Genomic DNA, 18,079 nt, shown 5'->3' with positions numbered 1-18,079 from the left:
GGCTTAACGTCTAATTTTCTATATCATTTCATAATTATGACTCTAAAATAATAATTTTAAAAATAAAGTTTCGATAAAAAAATACATGCATTTATCATTAATTGATCAAATATTTATAAGACATTACATTTCACTTATATAAAATGAGTAAATATGGATAAAATTAAGATTATTTTATTGTTTTCCAATTAAGATCAATTGTCTGCCATTTAGCAGCCAAATAAGGCCCATGTGATGTGACCTTTTTTTTTGGGTTACTATTAAAATTGTTTTATGAGAATTGTGTAATTAGTTTGTAATTTTATGAGAATTTGATTTATGACACCTGAACAAGTTCCAGAATTTTGACTTTAAAATTAGATACTTTTGCTACGTGATGTTCACAAGCAAATGGCAAGAATCTAAGTCGAAGGCAGCCAAATGGCCCACATCTCATTACAAATGAAATATTATCCTAAAATTTATTGGTTTCCATTTTTTTATAAAATTAAATCCTGATTATTACAATTAAAAATTAAATATTTTACTAATAAACTACATAGTTATTCGGTTTCATTTACATGGCTTTGTTGCCAAGTAGAGGTGGTTTTTTTTTCCCCTTGTTGATCATTCATATAAAACGTATTCTAACAAAGCATGAAATACCCATGATCATACTTAAAAAAAATACTCATTATGTGAGAGATTTTATGTGAATTGCAAAGTGGGCGGCTAATTATGCGTAACTTGTTAAATTCAGCAGATATTCATATATGTCCATGTCATCAAGTTTTGGAGAAGAGTTAATGAGCCTATTTTTTACATGATTGTTTTTTTATTCATCTCATTTGAGTGATTGTTAAACAAAAGTTGAATAAATTTCTTTTGGTTAATTGTAAAGTTGAATCCAATTTTTTTTTTTTTTTATAAGAGAAAGTGACATGCTGATTTCTAAATATTTCGTTGGTCACAATGTTGAATCTGATGATAGAGAATATTGGCAAATGAGTGATTCTAACCTAACTCGAAATGTTATTTTCTTTCAATAAAACAAATTGTTGTATGGACTTCAACATAATATTTTTATTTTCTTTTGTGTTCATTTAGATGTAGATTGTGTACAAAAACAACATTTATAAGAGGAAGGATCATTCTTTTGCTCTGGCGGTGGACTCATCATGTTTTGTTTTCAAGCTTCATAATTGATATATAGCTCTCGATTTTAAGCTTTGAGCATTTGCAGTATCTTGTGTATGAAAAAGGAGGTAATTCTCCTTTATTTCATAATTATCTCATTTTTATTAAGATTTTATATTTGAAAATTTTAAGTTAAGAAATTTCTCAAATTCAAGCTATTAATTGTTGAATTAAAGGCATAACATATGAACTAAGAGTTTAACTCAATAATTGATTCATGTAATCATTCTCAAAAAATAACATTCAGTAAATCTAAAGTTCGAATCACAATATCTGTAACTTTTTTCTATATTTTCAAATTGTGATTTCTTTTATAAAAAAAAAATCATATTATAAAATCTTCTCTACATATCTTTAGATTGCAATCTCTTTAAAAAAATTGAAATTTTGACAAAAAATGGAATAATCAAGGTCCATCATGACTTGAATTGTCTACACGGTTTTTTTTTTTTTTTCATATGCTCTCTACCAACTTAGAAACTATCCAATAATTTCTAAAAAATAAAAAACTTCCATTAACAAAAAATGGAAAATATAGAGAAAAGATTAAAATCATATAACATAAGCATTCAAACATTATCAAGTTACAAGAGTTCAGCCACGATCAAATTGTAAGCTCACAAAAATGCATCAATCCACTCCACTCAAAACCAATGATTTACATGTGCTTACCTGTTTTTTTTTTTCATGTATTTCTACCCAACTTTTTAGATAGTATTCAATCTTCTTTTCATTTTAAATTTCATTGATGAATAGAGAAAAATTTACAAACGTATAAAACTATTAATATTCATTCTTCAATTATGATTCGACCTTAAAACCTTTTAATTATGCAACACGTTAGAACGACTTTGAAACTTTTTAATTAGGAAACACGTTAGAAATATTAAGTAAGACATTACCATTGTTAAAATTGCAAGTTGAGAAACAACCGAAGACTTACCTAATCCATTCAAACATCAATGACTTGCAATATTGCCTTTTGTTTTTTTTTTTTTTGCCTCATACTTTTGAAAACTTAAAATTTCATTACAAATAATATAACATAAATAAAATATTATAAAATCAGATAAAAACTATACCAAGTCACCTCTTTCTTTACAACTATACAATCAAGTCACCACAAATTATTTCAATTAATGTTATGAAGTTTTTGTTTTTGTTTTTATTTTTTTATTTTTTTATAAAAGATATTACAGTTTGGAATAAATAAAAAAATTATAAGTGTTGAGATTTGAATTCTAAATTTATTCGATGTTATGTCTTAAAAGTAACTGAATTTATAAACTTTGAATTTATTTTTTTATCTTTTAATTTAGCTGCGGTAACTTTACAATTTTTTCCATCATATACAACCTTTCCGTCGAGCCACTTCCCATCTTCACCAACTATTTATTCCCTTCATATTCAAGTCCATAGCAACTCATCTCCGCGACACAGGCCAAGTACTCAGCTCAAAATCTCATTATGCATTAACAATAAGCATCCCAAATCTTATCTCTTTCTCTCTTAGCTTTTTTTCTAAACCATTACAATCAAGACAAAACTTAGATAAAATTCTCTAAATGAAATTTGTGAAGTTTCTTAATAAAAATGATATAATTAAACTCTAATAAAAAACTGATGGATTAATATAATTCAAATAAAAGATTAATAATATGTAAAAAAATATTAAAAAAATAATTTATAATTCAAATTTGATAAGTACCTATTTAATAATAAAATTTTTGTCAAAAATTTTTACTAAAAATGATTATCTAAAAATTTATCAAATTTTTTAAAATTTACACACTTGATTTATGTATAAAAAAATTATAATCTATTAATTTTATTTTAATTTAATTATTTTTAATAAAAAAATCACGATACTCACTTAAAAAATCTCATATAAGTCTTTCCTTAAAATCAAGCCTGATCTGGTACTTTCTATGGCATAACCATATACATTTCATCAAAACTTTGCAGCCCACGAAGAAAATGAGATTTTATTTTTGTAAAAGGAGCTTTAAAGAAAAACTTAGAACGTCTGAAACTTATGAAGGGTGTAGCCCATCGGATTGACCAGGGATTTTGGTAAGAAAAATCATATGCTAGCTCAAGTGGGGGGTGTCATGTCGTATTCATAGCCAAGGGCAAGTGCATGTACCAATAAGCAAATATTTGTGGATGTATTGTGTGCCCTTTAATCAGAGTAATAATTACGTAAAGCCACCCGTTGACTCCATTCTTTCGAGTCTGACGATGGGTACTCCCATAACAGTAGTCTTTCGGAAATTTTGACCCCAACCCCATATGATATGCATGGGCTTGCGTCCTTATCTGATTGATGGACCCAACTCTAGAATTTTCAGAGAGATTGTGGGTAGTGAGCTTTAATGTCCAGAAGTTCTATATATATAAAGTTTTAATTTTTTATGAAATTATTAGTACAAAAATATAATTATATTTAAATATTATACAAAATTAAAGATTTATATTGAATAAATACATCAATTAATATCGATTCTTGGAAGGTTTTGAACAATATTTTTTTAAGCTTGATTTTAACTTGATATGACCTGAGATGTTATTTAATTTATAAAAATTAATTATTATTTAATTTTAATTTCAAAATATATTTTAAAATATTAATATTTTAATATATATTTTTAAAAAAAAATTTAAAATTTATTTGTGCATAAAATTTGAGTTTCCAAGTGGATCGAATCTTGGTTTGATCCATGGACAAATTTAGAATGACTTGACCTATTTCGTCCTATAGAATTTTAAACAAGTAGTTTTTTTTTTTTGCAAAATAAAAGTATTTTTATCCCTTCTAGTTCCAAAGTTAGTGTTTATTTATTAATGGCTTCCACTTAAACTAATTTATGAGTTTTAAAATGAAATTAATATCTATCACACATTAACCAAATAAAATTTTTACTGCTTTGAATTAACTTTCAAAGTAATCAGACTGAATTCATGAAAACTCTAACAATTATAAAGTGTAGTCAATATAAGGAGGAAAAAAAGTTAATTGTTATATATAAAACAATTAATATTGAAATAAAATCTCCATCATCCAAAAAAAAATTAATAGCAACCCAAAAATTAATATTTGAATCCATTGTAATGTAATCTATTGATAAAATATTATATTCTAGTTTTAATAATTAGAATTCAAACCATAATAATTAAAAAAAAACCTTAAATCATGATTTATATATAAAAAAACCGTGAATATGGTTGTTAGTCAAGAACTGTGAATATAGTCCACGCGTATTTCGATCGATTCCTTATCTAGTTTTGTTTACTCGATCGATGGGCATCTTTGACAAAGAAGAAAGGGAAATTAAAGACTTTGTTACATCTATGTTAGGTAATAGTTATTTAGAACGGAAAAGACAAGAAAATTACCAAAATTATAATTTGAAATTTAATTTTAAATGAAATATTTCACGTTTGAATCTTAGAAAAAAAAGAAAAGAAAAAGAAAGGGGCTTCATGTAATGGAATTATATAATTATCCATTTTGCATAGTTCAAAACTCGATGGTATTTTACTTGTTAAAAAAATGCGAATTAGAAAATTCTTTTTTTAAAAGAGTGATATTAAATCTTTATTTATATATTTACATTCAATTATTAATTGTAACAAATTTCAAACTAATCAAGCTTAATTAACATAAAAATGATATTAATGTTAGATAATTATTCATAACTTAAAAAACGATCAATAGTTATAATGAAACCATATAGAATAATTATATATATATATATATTACTTTTTTCTCTTTTCTAGAAAAGTTTAATTGACCCAAATTGATGATCCTCCACGACACTTTGCAAGATTGTACCTTATCATGACATAGTAAGTCTATACCATAAAGATAGATATATTTTTAGCTATTTTTTTCTAATGTATACCATAAATTTTTTTATAGTTTTATACATAATAAGTCTATACCATAAAACTTTTTATACTTTTATTCTAATGTAATTTATATCTTTATAGCTTTAAGAACATATTTATCAGTCATTCAATCATTCTAGTTAAGGTAAGTTTAATAAATAAGAGTTTATATTTAATATATTATCGGTATATATATTTTATATATTATTAGCGAATTAGATAATATTATTTTATTAATGAACAAATATCAATCCTTAAAATAAATATATAAAAAATTAATTTTTTTAAAAAATTATTTATTAATGAGATAATATGATTTGATTTATCTCATTAATAAGATGATTTTATTCAATTTATTGATAATACATAAAATTTATATATTGATAATACAATAAATAAAAATCTAATAAATAATACTCAAAAAATTAATAGCTTTTTACTTTTAATTTTTTATTATATAACAGATTTAAGTTATTTTTTAAAAAAAATTATGTATCAATCAATTAAATTAAATGTTTGATATACAGATAATAGTACATTTTCTAGGTTATGAATAGCAACTACCAAAATTTTTACTTCAATTTTATAAATTATTATTAACTATTATATGAAGTCCCGTTTGATTTAAAAATTAAAAAAAATGAAAGAAATATTAATGCTGATTTTATTTCTTTAAGAAATAAAAGACATTAGATAAGCTGTTACGTGTTACTGTAATGTCTGCAAGAGCCTCAACTTTTCTCTCTTTGACCAACCAACTCCCTCTTTGGAATGAATTTAATGGGAAGCGATGATTCATGAGAATCCACTGACCAGTAAGAGACGACCAGTCCCTTATTTCTTCCCAATTTTGTCAATAAATTAAGCCGCATTCTCTTACCACCCAAAGCCTCTCCCCCTATTCCACACTTTTGTCTTAAAACAAAGCCCTGCACTTTCAGCTTCTTTCTCCTACGTTTAAATTGTTTTTTTTTTAATCAATCTTTTTGTACCATATTGTTTTCCAAATATATAATGGATGATGATGTTGAAGTACCCAAGTATTTCATCTGCCCCATATCCCTGCAAATCATGAAAGACCCAGTGACTGCTATAACCGGCATCACTTATGATCGAGACAACATTGAGCAATGGCTACTTGTTGGCAAAAAAACCAGCTGTCCAGTCACCCAGCAGCCTTTGCCTAGAGACTCCGATTTGACGCCTAACCATACGCTGCGTCGGTTGATCCAAGCCTGGTGCACTGAGAATGCTTCGCTCGGCGTTGACCGGATTCCTACACCTAAACCTTCCATTGATAAGTCCCATTTCCTTAAACTCATCAAAGACCTTCAACATCCTGATTCCAAGATGAAAACCCTGAGAGAATTGGATTTATTGGCGGCTAAAAATGAAAGAAACAGGAATTATATGGTGCAGGCTGGGGTGCCTAAAGCTATGTTATCGTTTATTGTAAATTGTTTCAAGGAAGTCTGTGTCAATGGCCTGGAAGAGGCCCTAAGCGTACTTTTTTTAATTCGAATTCCACCAGCTGAAGCAAAGTTGCTTCCCAAAGAAAATGATCAGATTATCAAATCACTGATTTGGGTATTAGGATGTGAATTCAAAACCAACGTTTTGGTAAAATCCCATGCGGTTTTAGTATTGAAAACAATCGTTGAAACAAGTTCTATTGTACTTGAAAGATTAGAACCACAGTTCTTTGAGACGATTGTTGGAATTTTGAAACCAGGCACCAGGGTCACTCAACAGGGAATGAATTCAGCTTTGCATGTTCTATTAGATACTTGTCCTTGGGGAAGAAATAGGTTAATGATGGTTGAATCAGGAGCAATTTCTGCGCTTATCGAGCTTGAATTGGGATCACCCGGAAAGAGAACAACCGAACTTATTATGGGAATACTCTTCCATCTATGTTCTTGTGCAAATGGGAGAGCTGAGTTTCTTAGCCATAAAGGAGGCGTAGCCGTGGTGACAAAGAGGATTCTGAGAGTTTCTCCGACCGTGGACGATCGAGCTGTGCAGATCCTTTCACTGATAAACAAATTCTCTGCCACGAATTTGGTTGTTCAAGAAATGTTGGATGTTGGAACCGTAACAAAGCTTTGCATGTTGCTGCAAGTTGACCGTGCAACATATTTGAAGGAAAAAGCTATGGAAATCCTTAAGTCACATTCTGATGAGTGGCAAAAGTTCCCTTGCACCAATAAAACTCTCTTGACAAGGTATATTAATTGAATTCAATATATATTAGTTACTATACTTATATTTGCTTTTTTAAATATGTAATAATTCAGAATTACTACTATATTCACTACCAATGATCACAATTATTTCTATGCACATTTCATAAATATTGAATGTGTATAGACAATTTTGACTATTGGTTGTGAATTTTTTTTACTTTGGTTAATAATTTGTTTAAGAGAAAACTAAATGTTATTGGGATCTAAGATATACTTGAACTCATGAGTTTATATGGCTAATTGCTATTAAAGTTTGATAATAGTAAATATCATTACCATAATTTTGGTATGGATAGAGTAATATTCAATTTACATATCATAGATATGATTTTTGTTACTTTTTATTCCCCTTCCAATCATACTATTTTTGTTTGATGAAAACCTTGAGGTGTGTTTGGATGAGAAATTTAATTTCAATTAAGATTTTCAAATGTTAAAAAATGAATTTATTTGTTTGGGTAAAAGCAAGAGAGAATTTCAAAAAATTTCTCTCTTGAAATTCCCTCTTGAAATTCCACCAAAATAGGTGGTCTTTTTTTTTTTTTTTAAATTCTTCCAAATCTTTTCTCTCTTCAGTACACATGGCTCATTATAAAATAAAATTTTCAAAAAAAATAAATATAATTTTATTTAACTGTAATATATATTTTTATTTTTATATAAATAATAATATTTATATATTTTTACAAATCTAATGATACTCATATTGTATATTTTATATATATATATATTTATCTTTAATATCATTAATTTTCTTTTATAATTATTTTTTACCTCATTAAATTCTAATAAATTAAATTTCTTTCTAAAAAGTATTCATCCAAACAAAATAATTATAAATATTAACATTTTGAAATGATATGCATTTTAAAATGCCTTCATTTTGAATTTCTTCAGAATTTTAGAACTCATCGTTCAAATGCACTCTAAAGTAAATGGAAGAATCATGCAATAGATGCATAAAATCAAACATTAATTAATAATCATTATTTTTTTATATTTAAAGTTGTTAAGGATAAAATCTTGATTAATAAAATTAAGAGTTTAACTTTCTACTAACCGATCATATAATTATTGCCATAAACTTTCTTTACTAACTGATCATATCTATGTTGGCATGAACTTTCACCAATATCATTTTAATATATTGTAATATACTTTATTTACTTTCACCCCAAACCCTTTGATGTTTTATGATAACTTTGGAGAAATTAGGGATTTACATTTAAGATCTTTAATTTTAGAAGAAAGATGTGAGTAGTTATTTAGTAAAGTTGATGATTGACTGAGGAAAATGATGAATTCCCAAGTTTTTGGGAATGACATTTATTTATATATAAAGGCACAAGAACAGGGATGGTATTTTATCAAATAGGAAATCAGTCTCATTTTACTTTTTGATAGAAATTAAATGCCAGATCGTAACCTTTTGAAGGTCAAGGTTTTGAACAAACGTTGCTTTAGAACAAATGTTGGTAACTAATAATCATCTACTCAATTTTGGTTACTTTTATTATTTATTTTAATTGAGATCTATATATAATAATAATAATACAATAAAATTTTTTTATCTAAGCCTAAACCTGTTTAAAGGTTAGGTTATTTGTTCAGACAAATAAATTTGGTCCAGCAAATTTTGAACATTGATTTTTTAGCTTGGATCCAATCTTTAAATTCGATTGATCCGATTTGAATTATTATTTAATTAATAAAAATTTAATTTTATGATTTAATTTTAATTTAAAATATATATAAAAATATTAAAATATCAAAATATATTTTTATATTTAATTTTTAGATTCGGCTTATCAAACTTTGGACAAACCTTTTGAAAAATCAATCGAATTTAACCTATCTCGACTTATGAATAGGTCTACTTAAACCTAATTATTTCTCCAAACAAATTGATTCTTTGAGTTTAACATAGGTTTAATTTCACAATTGAGCAAGTTTGAAATAAATGAATTTTATTGCAAACTTCATAAATTGAATAAAATGGATATATATATATATATTTGAAATTTATATAAATGATTTGTTTTCTATTTTATTACTCCTTTGTAAAATATCAAATAAAATCTTTGATAAGGCTATATATCAATATAAACTCAACACCTTCATGGCTGACTTGATTAATTTGACAACCGCATATTACAGATACTTGCTGATTTCTTAAATAAGATGTATGCTTGATGTACATAATACAGTATACTTGATGTCTTTTATTTTGAAAAGTTCAACTCTCTCTCTCTCTATATATATATATAGTTATTGACAATAAAATTGGACCAAAAACACTTTGTTTTCAAATTAAGTACTGATTAAATAAGAGTGATGGCAATCTCCACAACAAACAGCAATGCTAATTAATTAACTACTCATTGCATCTAGTAATTGCTTGATCACTATCTTGGTTTAATTTTTTGCATTATATGCTTGTTTATTTATTAATCGGTGACAATATAAACATTTCTTTTATTGAGATCAAAGAATTGTGTTCAAAATATGTTTCAATTAAAAATTATAGTATTCAAAATATCATTTTGCACTAATTAAAATATTATGTGATGTCTTAATTTGTTTTGAAGCTAGAAGTACTCTTGCTTCATGCTTTATAAACAAGAAATATCCTATGGATTTATATTTCATGTACTACAATATATAAAATTTAATATTATCAATAAATTACATAATAATTTTTTATAAAAAATTTAATTTTAAATATATTTTTAAAATTAGATTTATTTGTTTTTTAATATTTTAAAATAAAATTTTTATAAGATGTTATTATGTGATTTATTTACTATATATAATATTTATATATTGATATTATAAAAATATAAACTTATATTATTAAAAAAAAGTAATTAAAATATTACCTACTAACGTTTTATTTGAATGATCCGTCGTCACATCATATTATTACATTAGGTGTCTTAACAACATGAAAGCCAGACTTTCAAAGGCATGTCAGACAACTTGGGCTTCAGTTTTTCGAAGCCCATCCCTTTGTTGCTTTACCATTTCTTTGATTATCTTTTTTTATTGATTTTTACAATAAAAAAAGTAATTACCAAGTATAATCTAATAAAAAGAAACCTTGGCCTCATAATTATAGTATTATAGTATTATTTTTTTCCTTCATAATAATAAAATTATATATCTTCAAAAATTAAATCGAAAATTTAATTTTATGATAAAACATTTTTTAAATTAAACCACTATTTGTGTTATTTTCTACTTACTTATTCCTAAAAACAATACCATTTCACTTCATTCTATTCATTTTTTAATTCTATTGTAATAAAATCTTGGAAGGTCAAAAGTAAATGATAAAAAATGACTTGCAGACTGCAGTTTTTTTTGCTTGAGTTAATTATATATATTTATTTATAATTTGACTCTAGTTTTTACCCTTAGGTTTGGATTATTGCCAAAACTTCCACGTTTAAAATTCACTCGTTCAAATTTAATTTTATGTTACTTTTTTTGTTTGCATTCCCACTTGATTATATTTCTTTTTGTTGCTAGTTACAAATTCTCTTTGTTTTCACATTCAAGGACCTAAATATCAAACCAATGGGTCAGATATCTTTTTTCATTGTTAAATGTCAAATTTAAAATTAATTGGTGATAAGTGAAGGGGTTTAACTTTAATATAAGACTACTGAATATATGATAACATCACTTTAATAGGTTCCTATCATGCGTAGGCAAAGATGAAAGAAATCTATTAGGTGAAAGATTAGAAAAAGGGTAACGAATAAAAATCTAGACTCTGATATTATGTTAAGTATATAATTTAAAATTAATTGGTAATAAGTGAAGGGACTTAACTGAAATATAAGATTATAAAAAATTAAAAATTTATTAGATATGAGATAACTCACTTTAACAATTTCCCATAACGTGTAGACGAAAATGAAAAAAGTTTATCACATGACAAAATTAGAAAATACGACAGAAAAAAAATTCATGATTTTGATACTATATTTAAGCATTCAACTTAAAATCAATTAGCAGTAACTGAAAAGGTCTAACTTAAATACAAGGCCATAGGATGTGGGATAGCACCACTTTAACAATCATGTGTCTCACATTCTTAAACTAAAAGAAAATAAATAAAAATAATAATATTTTTTTATATAAAAATGGCTACAATTTGAGAAGAGAAAAAAACTGTAAATATTTAGATTTGAATTCTAAATTTATTGGATGTCATTTCTTAAATTTTTGGCAAAAATCTAACTCAAAAATTTTTTGATAAAAATTATAAATGGATTTGGTAAAATAAAAAATATATATTTAATGTTTGGTGTGTCAACACTAATTGTAACTGATAATTTTTATATTTTACATATATTTAATATAATACATATATAATATGGACACAAAAATTAACAAATTTTTAGGTGTAAATTTTCATTCACCATTAATAAAATTTTTCAATTTTACAAGCGAAATTAAAAGATCGTTATTTATACTTTTTTTTTTATCATAAACAAGATATGTCACAACCCTCTAACTTGGGTAAAATTTAAAAATTACATCAATAAATGGAATATGCACATTGATAGTATATGAAATAATTTTCCTTTATATATATAATATTATATATATATATAATCTAATAAAAAGAAGTGCATGCTTTCATGAATTTTCTATAAGAATTCAAATGTTACTCAAGCAGTTACAAAAACAAGAGAAATAGCCTTCCCAAAAGGGAAATAAGATAAGGAGGATGGTCAATTTAGCATGTGGGAGACCGGCATACCAAAAAGCTCACGTGTTTCGCAATGGGCAAAGGGCAGTTGATTCCAAATACATGATTATTTAGGTCCAAAACCACACCTTTTGAATTTAATTAGTAATTTTGTAGTAACAAATTAAACCATAATTTTATTTCCCAAACTTTATAGAACGTGGGGGAAATGTACCTGCTAAGGTGGATAGTTATGGGGCATCAATTTCGCAAATGAGAATACTTAACCACCTCAATATAACAGCCCTAAAAATAATTGCAGCTCAAAAAGCAAAGAGAGATTTAGTCAAAATTCCAATTCTAATTTTCGCTATACTTGATAAAAAAAAAAAAAAAAAACCCTTATCTCAATAGTAAAAAGTTTAGCTATTAAAATTTAAAATTTAATTTAATTAATTCACGTAACAATCTTTAAAAGATATCATCTAATAAATTTAGGATTTAAATCTCAGTACTTATCTTTATTCTCAGACTATAATATTTTATATATAAAAAATAGAGATATTAGAAATTTTAAATTTTAGGTTCAAATTTCATTATCGGTGTATTTTTGTTTAATTATATATTGATTTATTTATTTGTTAATTTGGTTTGATTTTTAGTGTTTTATTTTTAATGTATATTAAAAATTATTTAATTACAATTGTAATTTTACCGATTAATGTAATTTTATAAATTTTTTTCCTATTGATCTTACTTTAAAAACTAATGAATTATATTTATTTTAAAAGTGTAATTAAATTAACTTGAAATTAAATCTTCATGATAGTAGATCAATTTAAATTTTATAATCATTTTAATTATAAGGAGATCTTAAGTTTTGTCCAACATATATTATCGAATATAATAAATTCATAACAAATTTTTTTATAATTTTTAATAAATTCAAATCTAAACAAAAAAAAAAAAAATCTTTTTATCATTTGAATCAAACATATTTATATCCTTATTATATGCATACCCAAGTCTTCGGATTTTCAGAGAGAAAATCTTTGAAGTGCATTTACAACGGTGGTAGGACAGCCTTAAATTAGTAAGGAAAAGTATCGTTTACTTTGACAATGGAAAAAAATGGATAAAAGGGGGACAATTTTTCCAAAAGTCTTAAATCTGATTTTAAAAACTTCAGAGCATATCTTGTATTAATTAGCAATTTACACCACTCATTTTTTGCCACTTGGCACTAACTTAGTGGGTTGACTCAAAAAGGATTTCAACCCCCCCAAAATAAGAGAAATTCAGGAATAAAATTGATAAATTCTTCCATCCAATATGCATTACTTTTCTTTTGGCGATTATTTATGAACTACTCACAACCCAAAAGGAAAAAAAAGAATAATAATTGAATGATGGCCAGTTTGTCTGTAATGAAATTAAAAATTAAATTTAAAAATTTTAAATATAATATAATAACACAATATATAAATAATATGTTTCAAAATTTTAATAAAAATTATAACTAAATTTAATAAAATTAAAAATATATTTTTTATATTTATATAAATTATAATACATAATTTTTATATAAAATATAATATAAATATGTAAATTATTAATATTCCTTAATTAGTCTTTTTAGTAGCCGAGTTGGTTGGCGGCCTGCCCCTGACGTCTATCATTTACGTATGCGCATATACAGTATTTGAATTCGAATAAACATTGAGGATATATATATATATATATATATATAGCAGGGATAATGATTTTTGTGGCCAACATTTTAAAGTTTTTCCAACCTGTGTGCTGCTCTTACTGTTTATTATGTCATATACATAGAAAGAAAAAGAAAAATTATAGTCATGAATGATTGCTTACGTGGTTTAGTGATAGAGTTAAACACCAATATTGTTCCATTTGTTTTCAATTTGATGACTAAATAGGCTTTCATCATAATAAAAACCTTGACATCATCTCAAATAAACAAAAACAAATTTATTAAAGTTTAAAAGAGGTTTACTTGTATGTGTATGTATAAATATATAATAGACGATAAAAAAGAAAGTATAAAATTTACATTTTAAATATCATAATATATAAAAATTTTACGTGTTTAATTTTAAAAAAAATTATACGTTGAAATAGTCATTTTCCTTTCCCTTGGTTTTCTATTTTTACCTTTTCAGAATGGATGCTTCTGACCTTCCAATCTTCCATTATATTAATTTAACGAAGACAAGATCAGCTTGATCATCCTCATCATCAATAACACAGCCAAAAAAACAGATAAATCAACCCAAAAAATTTTTTTTTTCTATTAAGAAAATGGTGGGTCAAAATAGGTGGACAACCGAGGCAAAAGTAAAAACTGACGAGTGTTTGTAGCAAGGATAGCTGAGCTGACGCAGCCAAATTAGCATCCCCCATTTGAATTTGTCGGTAACCGATGACGTTTTTGTTTTCGATAAAAAAAAAAAAAAAAGCGCGAGGTAGAGCGAGAATATCGACTCAAGTTTTTCTAGACATAGTCAAAAGGCAACGTAAATAATGCTTTTTGCAAATTGAAGCATAGGCGCGCTGAAATTATAATAAAAATTCTTAGCCATTTAAGACCTGGCAAATATTAGTTGTAGACTTGTAGTTGAGTAGTATTAGTAGTTATAGTTGTCATCCTTGAGCTTTTCGATTACTTGGAAAAGTCACCCTTTTCCGTGTTTTGACTTTCTCGGGTTTTGAATATATATCCTCTCGATCACCAACTGCATATATAATCTAACATCTCTGAATTTCTCATCCTACAAATCGTCTTCAAAGTTCAAACCAATTCACAACTACATCTTCAACAGTTACGATTCAACTACTTTCAATCCAATTCTCAACTCTTTTTTGAACAAACTTAAGCTTTTTCTTGTCCGGGTTGGTTCTTAATAAAATGGATGAAATTGATGTTCCTCCATTTTTCATCTGCCCTATCTCTCTTGAGATTATGAAGGATCCTGTTACGGTTTCAACAGGGATTACGTATGACAGGGAAAGCATTGACAAATGGTTGTTTTCTGGGAAGAACACCACATGTCCTGTTACAAAGCAAGTTATTGCGGATTGTGAACTTACCCCTAATCATACCCTGAGAAGATTGATTCAATCTTGGTGCATGTTAAATGATTCGCATGGAGTCGAAAGGATTCCAACGCCAAAGCCACCCATCAGCAAAGCTCAAATTATCAAGCTCCTCAATGATGCCAAGTCACCACAGCAACAGATAAAGTGTCTCGGGAGGTTACAATCAATCGCTTCTGAGAATGCTACAAACAAAAGATGCATGGAATCTTTAGGCGCAGTTGAGTTCTAGGCTTCAATTGTGAGTAATTATGACTCTACAGAAGCTGAAGAATCATTAGATAACGAGTTTGAGTCAATAAGACCAACTGAGGAGGCTTTAAGCATTCTCTACAATCTCCAACTCTCAGAAGCTGCTCTCAAGAATCTTATGGGCAAAAATGGTGATTTCTTAGTGTCCTTAACGAGAGTAATGAAACGTGGAAGCTACGAGTCTCGGGCTTATGCGTACTGTTGTTGAAATCAATGGTGGAGATAGCTGATCCGATGCAACTAATCAACTTGAGACCTGAATTGTTCGTCGAACTAATTCAAGTTGTGCTTGATCAAATTTCTCGGCGGGCCTCAAAAGCTACTCTACAATTGTTGATCAATATTTGCCCATGGGGAAGAAACAAGATTAAGGCAGCCGAAGCCGGTGCGGTACCTGTCTTGATTGACTTGCTTCTTGATTCGTCAGAGAGAAGGGTTTGTGGGATGATACTGACAGTGCTGGATGCACTATGTGTTTGTGACGAAGGCCGATCCGAGCTGCTAAATCATGGAGCAGGGCTTGCTATTGTTTCAAAGAAGATACTTAGGGTTTCTCAGGTTGCAAGCGAAAAAGCAGTGAGAATTTTGCTGTCTATTTCCAAGTTCTGTGCCACTACCAAAGTGCTTCACGAGATGCTGCAATTAGGGGTTGTGGCTAAATTGCGCTTGGTCCTTCAAGTGACTGTGGATTCAAAACTAAAGAGGGCCAGAGAGGTGCTCAAATTGCATGCTAGAGTATGGAAGAATTCTCCTTGCATGCCAATCAATCTGCTCTCCTCCTATCCAGCTTGACCAGAAGGAGAAAGCTAGATTGATTCAAGAGTTTCAATTGTTTTCCTTTTTGTCAGTTACCAATATATATACTTGTGTACATAATTGTTCATTGATAAAATTAAATAGCAAAAGCAACATTCATGGGCAAAAAAAACTAGTGCCTGCTCAAATTAAATGTATAATTATGGCAAAAAATTTTGTTTTATGTTTTGGAAAATTGATTGGATACTGACTTCATCATTTATTGACAAGTTGTTGATTAACACAAATTGGCATATTGATTCATTTGCCTCGTTTCATTAATTGCTTGAAACAACACCTAAGTGAGTACATGAAAGTTGTTTAAGCATTTATATTTCCTTTAATTAATCAATATATATGAGTTTTTTCCCAAACAAAGGTACTTAGATATCTTATTTCTTTAAATGGGATACTTTTAAACTTTATTCTTAAAAACATATAGTATCATACAATTTAATTCCATGTCAGCATGAAATTCCACATCACTTTCTTTTTTAATCTTCTCTCCCTTTCTTCATTGTAACTATTCATCTCTTAAAAAATGCAGAAAGCTTATCAAATAGAAGACAATCATTGCAACACTGTAACATGCCCTAACAATAAGTATAAACTTACCTTGCTATTTGATAATATTTGTCAAAACCAAAAACCATTAATTGAAAAGGTACGGGTTTTGAAGCCAAGCATAGAATGTTCTTAGATTCTTAAGGGCACCAAATAATTTCGAGCACCTTCTGGAGTAGATCTAGAGAGTATTGGAGTTTCAATCCACCTCCAAATAATCTCTCTTTTTTGTGCCAACAAAAAAGGTATTCATCTATTTCTTTTTTTCTTTAAATAACTATTCATCTCTTTTCAAATCTTTATCTTTTGGGCAAAAATTTTTTAAATGATCGATTCTGAAAATATAAAACCATGGCACCATGATTATTCATTTCGCACCAAATAAATGCTCTTCAAAATTTATTTTATAGTTTTTTTAAATTTTTTTTATTTCTTCTTTGTTTTATATCTTTTGATTTTGATTTTAGATTTTTCCCTTGTCTCTTTCTTTCTTTACCTAATTTGCAGTCGTGTTGGTCTATATTCTATGGAACCTCTCCCTTTTATTTTTCCTTTTGCTTTCTTCACCAACCTTGCTGCTAAATTCAATTCCAATTTTAGAGAGCTAAGGTTCTGAAGTATTATCAGTACAATTATATAATTTCATTAGGTTATTAGCTAACAAAATTTGTAAACAAAAAAGTTTTTTTCAGACATTTCATTGAACACCCTTTAAACATCAATAGTTTATTTTTAGTAAATGACAATGCACGAATATTTTAATTCAAATGAAAAGAAGATAAAGAGAGGATGATCAGATGAAGGAAAAAAGAAGAGAAGATGAGGCCTTTTTAAGATATGTGTAATTTAGAATTTTTTGATTGAGTTAAAACTAATTAAATAATTTATCATTTATTTTATTTTTATATAATTTTTTATATATCTCATACGTGGATTTCAAGTATACAAAGTATCTTATTTTAAGAATTAAGTTTAAAATTATTCTAATTTGATAAATAAGATTATAGGGTGCCTTATCATAAGAAAAAACTCCAGTATATATGGTTATGTTTTGATTATTTTTTTTCATCCCATGATCAATTATCTCTTCTAAATATTGTTTATATTTCTCTGTGAAAATAACTTAAAATTAACAAATTATAAGAGTTAAATGAGGCATTGACGTAGTGCAAAAAGGAGACTTCCGAAATTTTAAAATTTATTAAATATCATCTTTAAAGAATAATTACATAAATTAATTTCGTTAAATTTTAAATTCTTGAAATTATTAGTATAATTATAATAATTATTAGATAGATGAGAAATGAGAGGACCGGGAGCTTAATATTTTCCAGTG

At 27.0% G+C, this 18,079-nt stretch overlaps 3 pseudogenes; all 3 read left to right on the top strand.

Annotated features, from left to right (window-relative positions):
- Positions 1 to 5,995: 5,995 nt before the first annotated feature.
- On the top strand, positions 5,996 to 7,436 carry LOC149520269 (E3 ubiquitin-protein ligase PUB24 pseudogene; annotated as a pseudogene).
- A 7,508-nt stretch (positions 7,437 to 14,944) lies between these two features.
- On the top strand, positions 14,945 to 15,600 carry LOC149520268 (E3 ubiquitin-protein ligase PUB23 pseudogene; annotated as a pseudogene).
- On the top strand, positions 15,578 to 16,402 carry LOC149520267 (E3 ubiquitin-protein ligase PUB23 pseudogene; annotated as a pseudogene).
- Positions 16,403 to 18,079: the final 1,677 nt, after the last annotated feature.

This window comes from Durio zibethinus, chromosome 1 (genome assembly GCF_047325235.1).
Source record: "Durio zibethinus cultivar Kanyao isolate XHJ-2024 chromosome 1, ASM4732523v1, whole genome shotgun sequence".
Taxonomy (NCBI): Eukaryota; Viridiplantae; Streptophyta; class Magnoliopsida; order Malvales; family Malvaceae; genus Durio; species Durio zibethinus.
The sequence above is the reverse complement of the archived record's forward strand: the minus strand, read 5'-3'. Positions and strand labels throughout refer to the sequence as shown.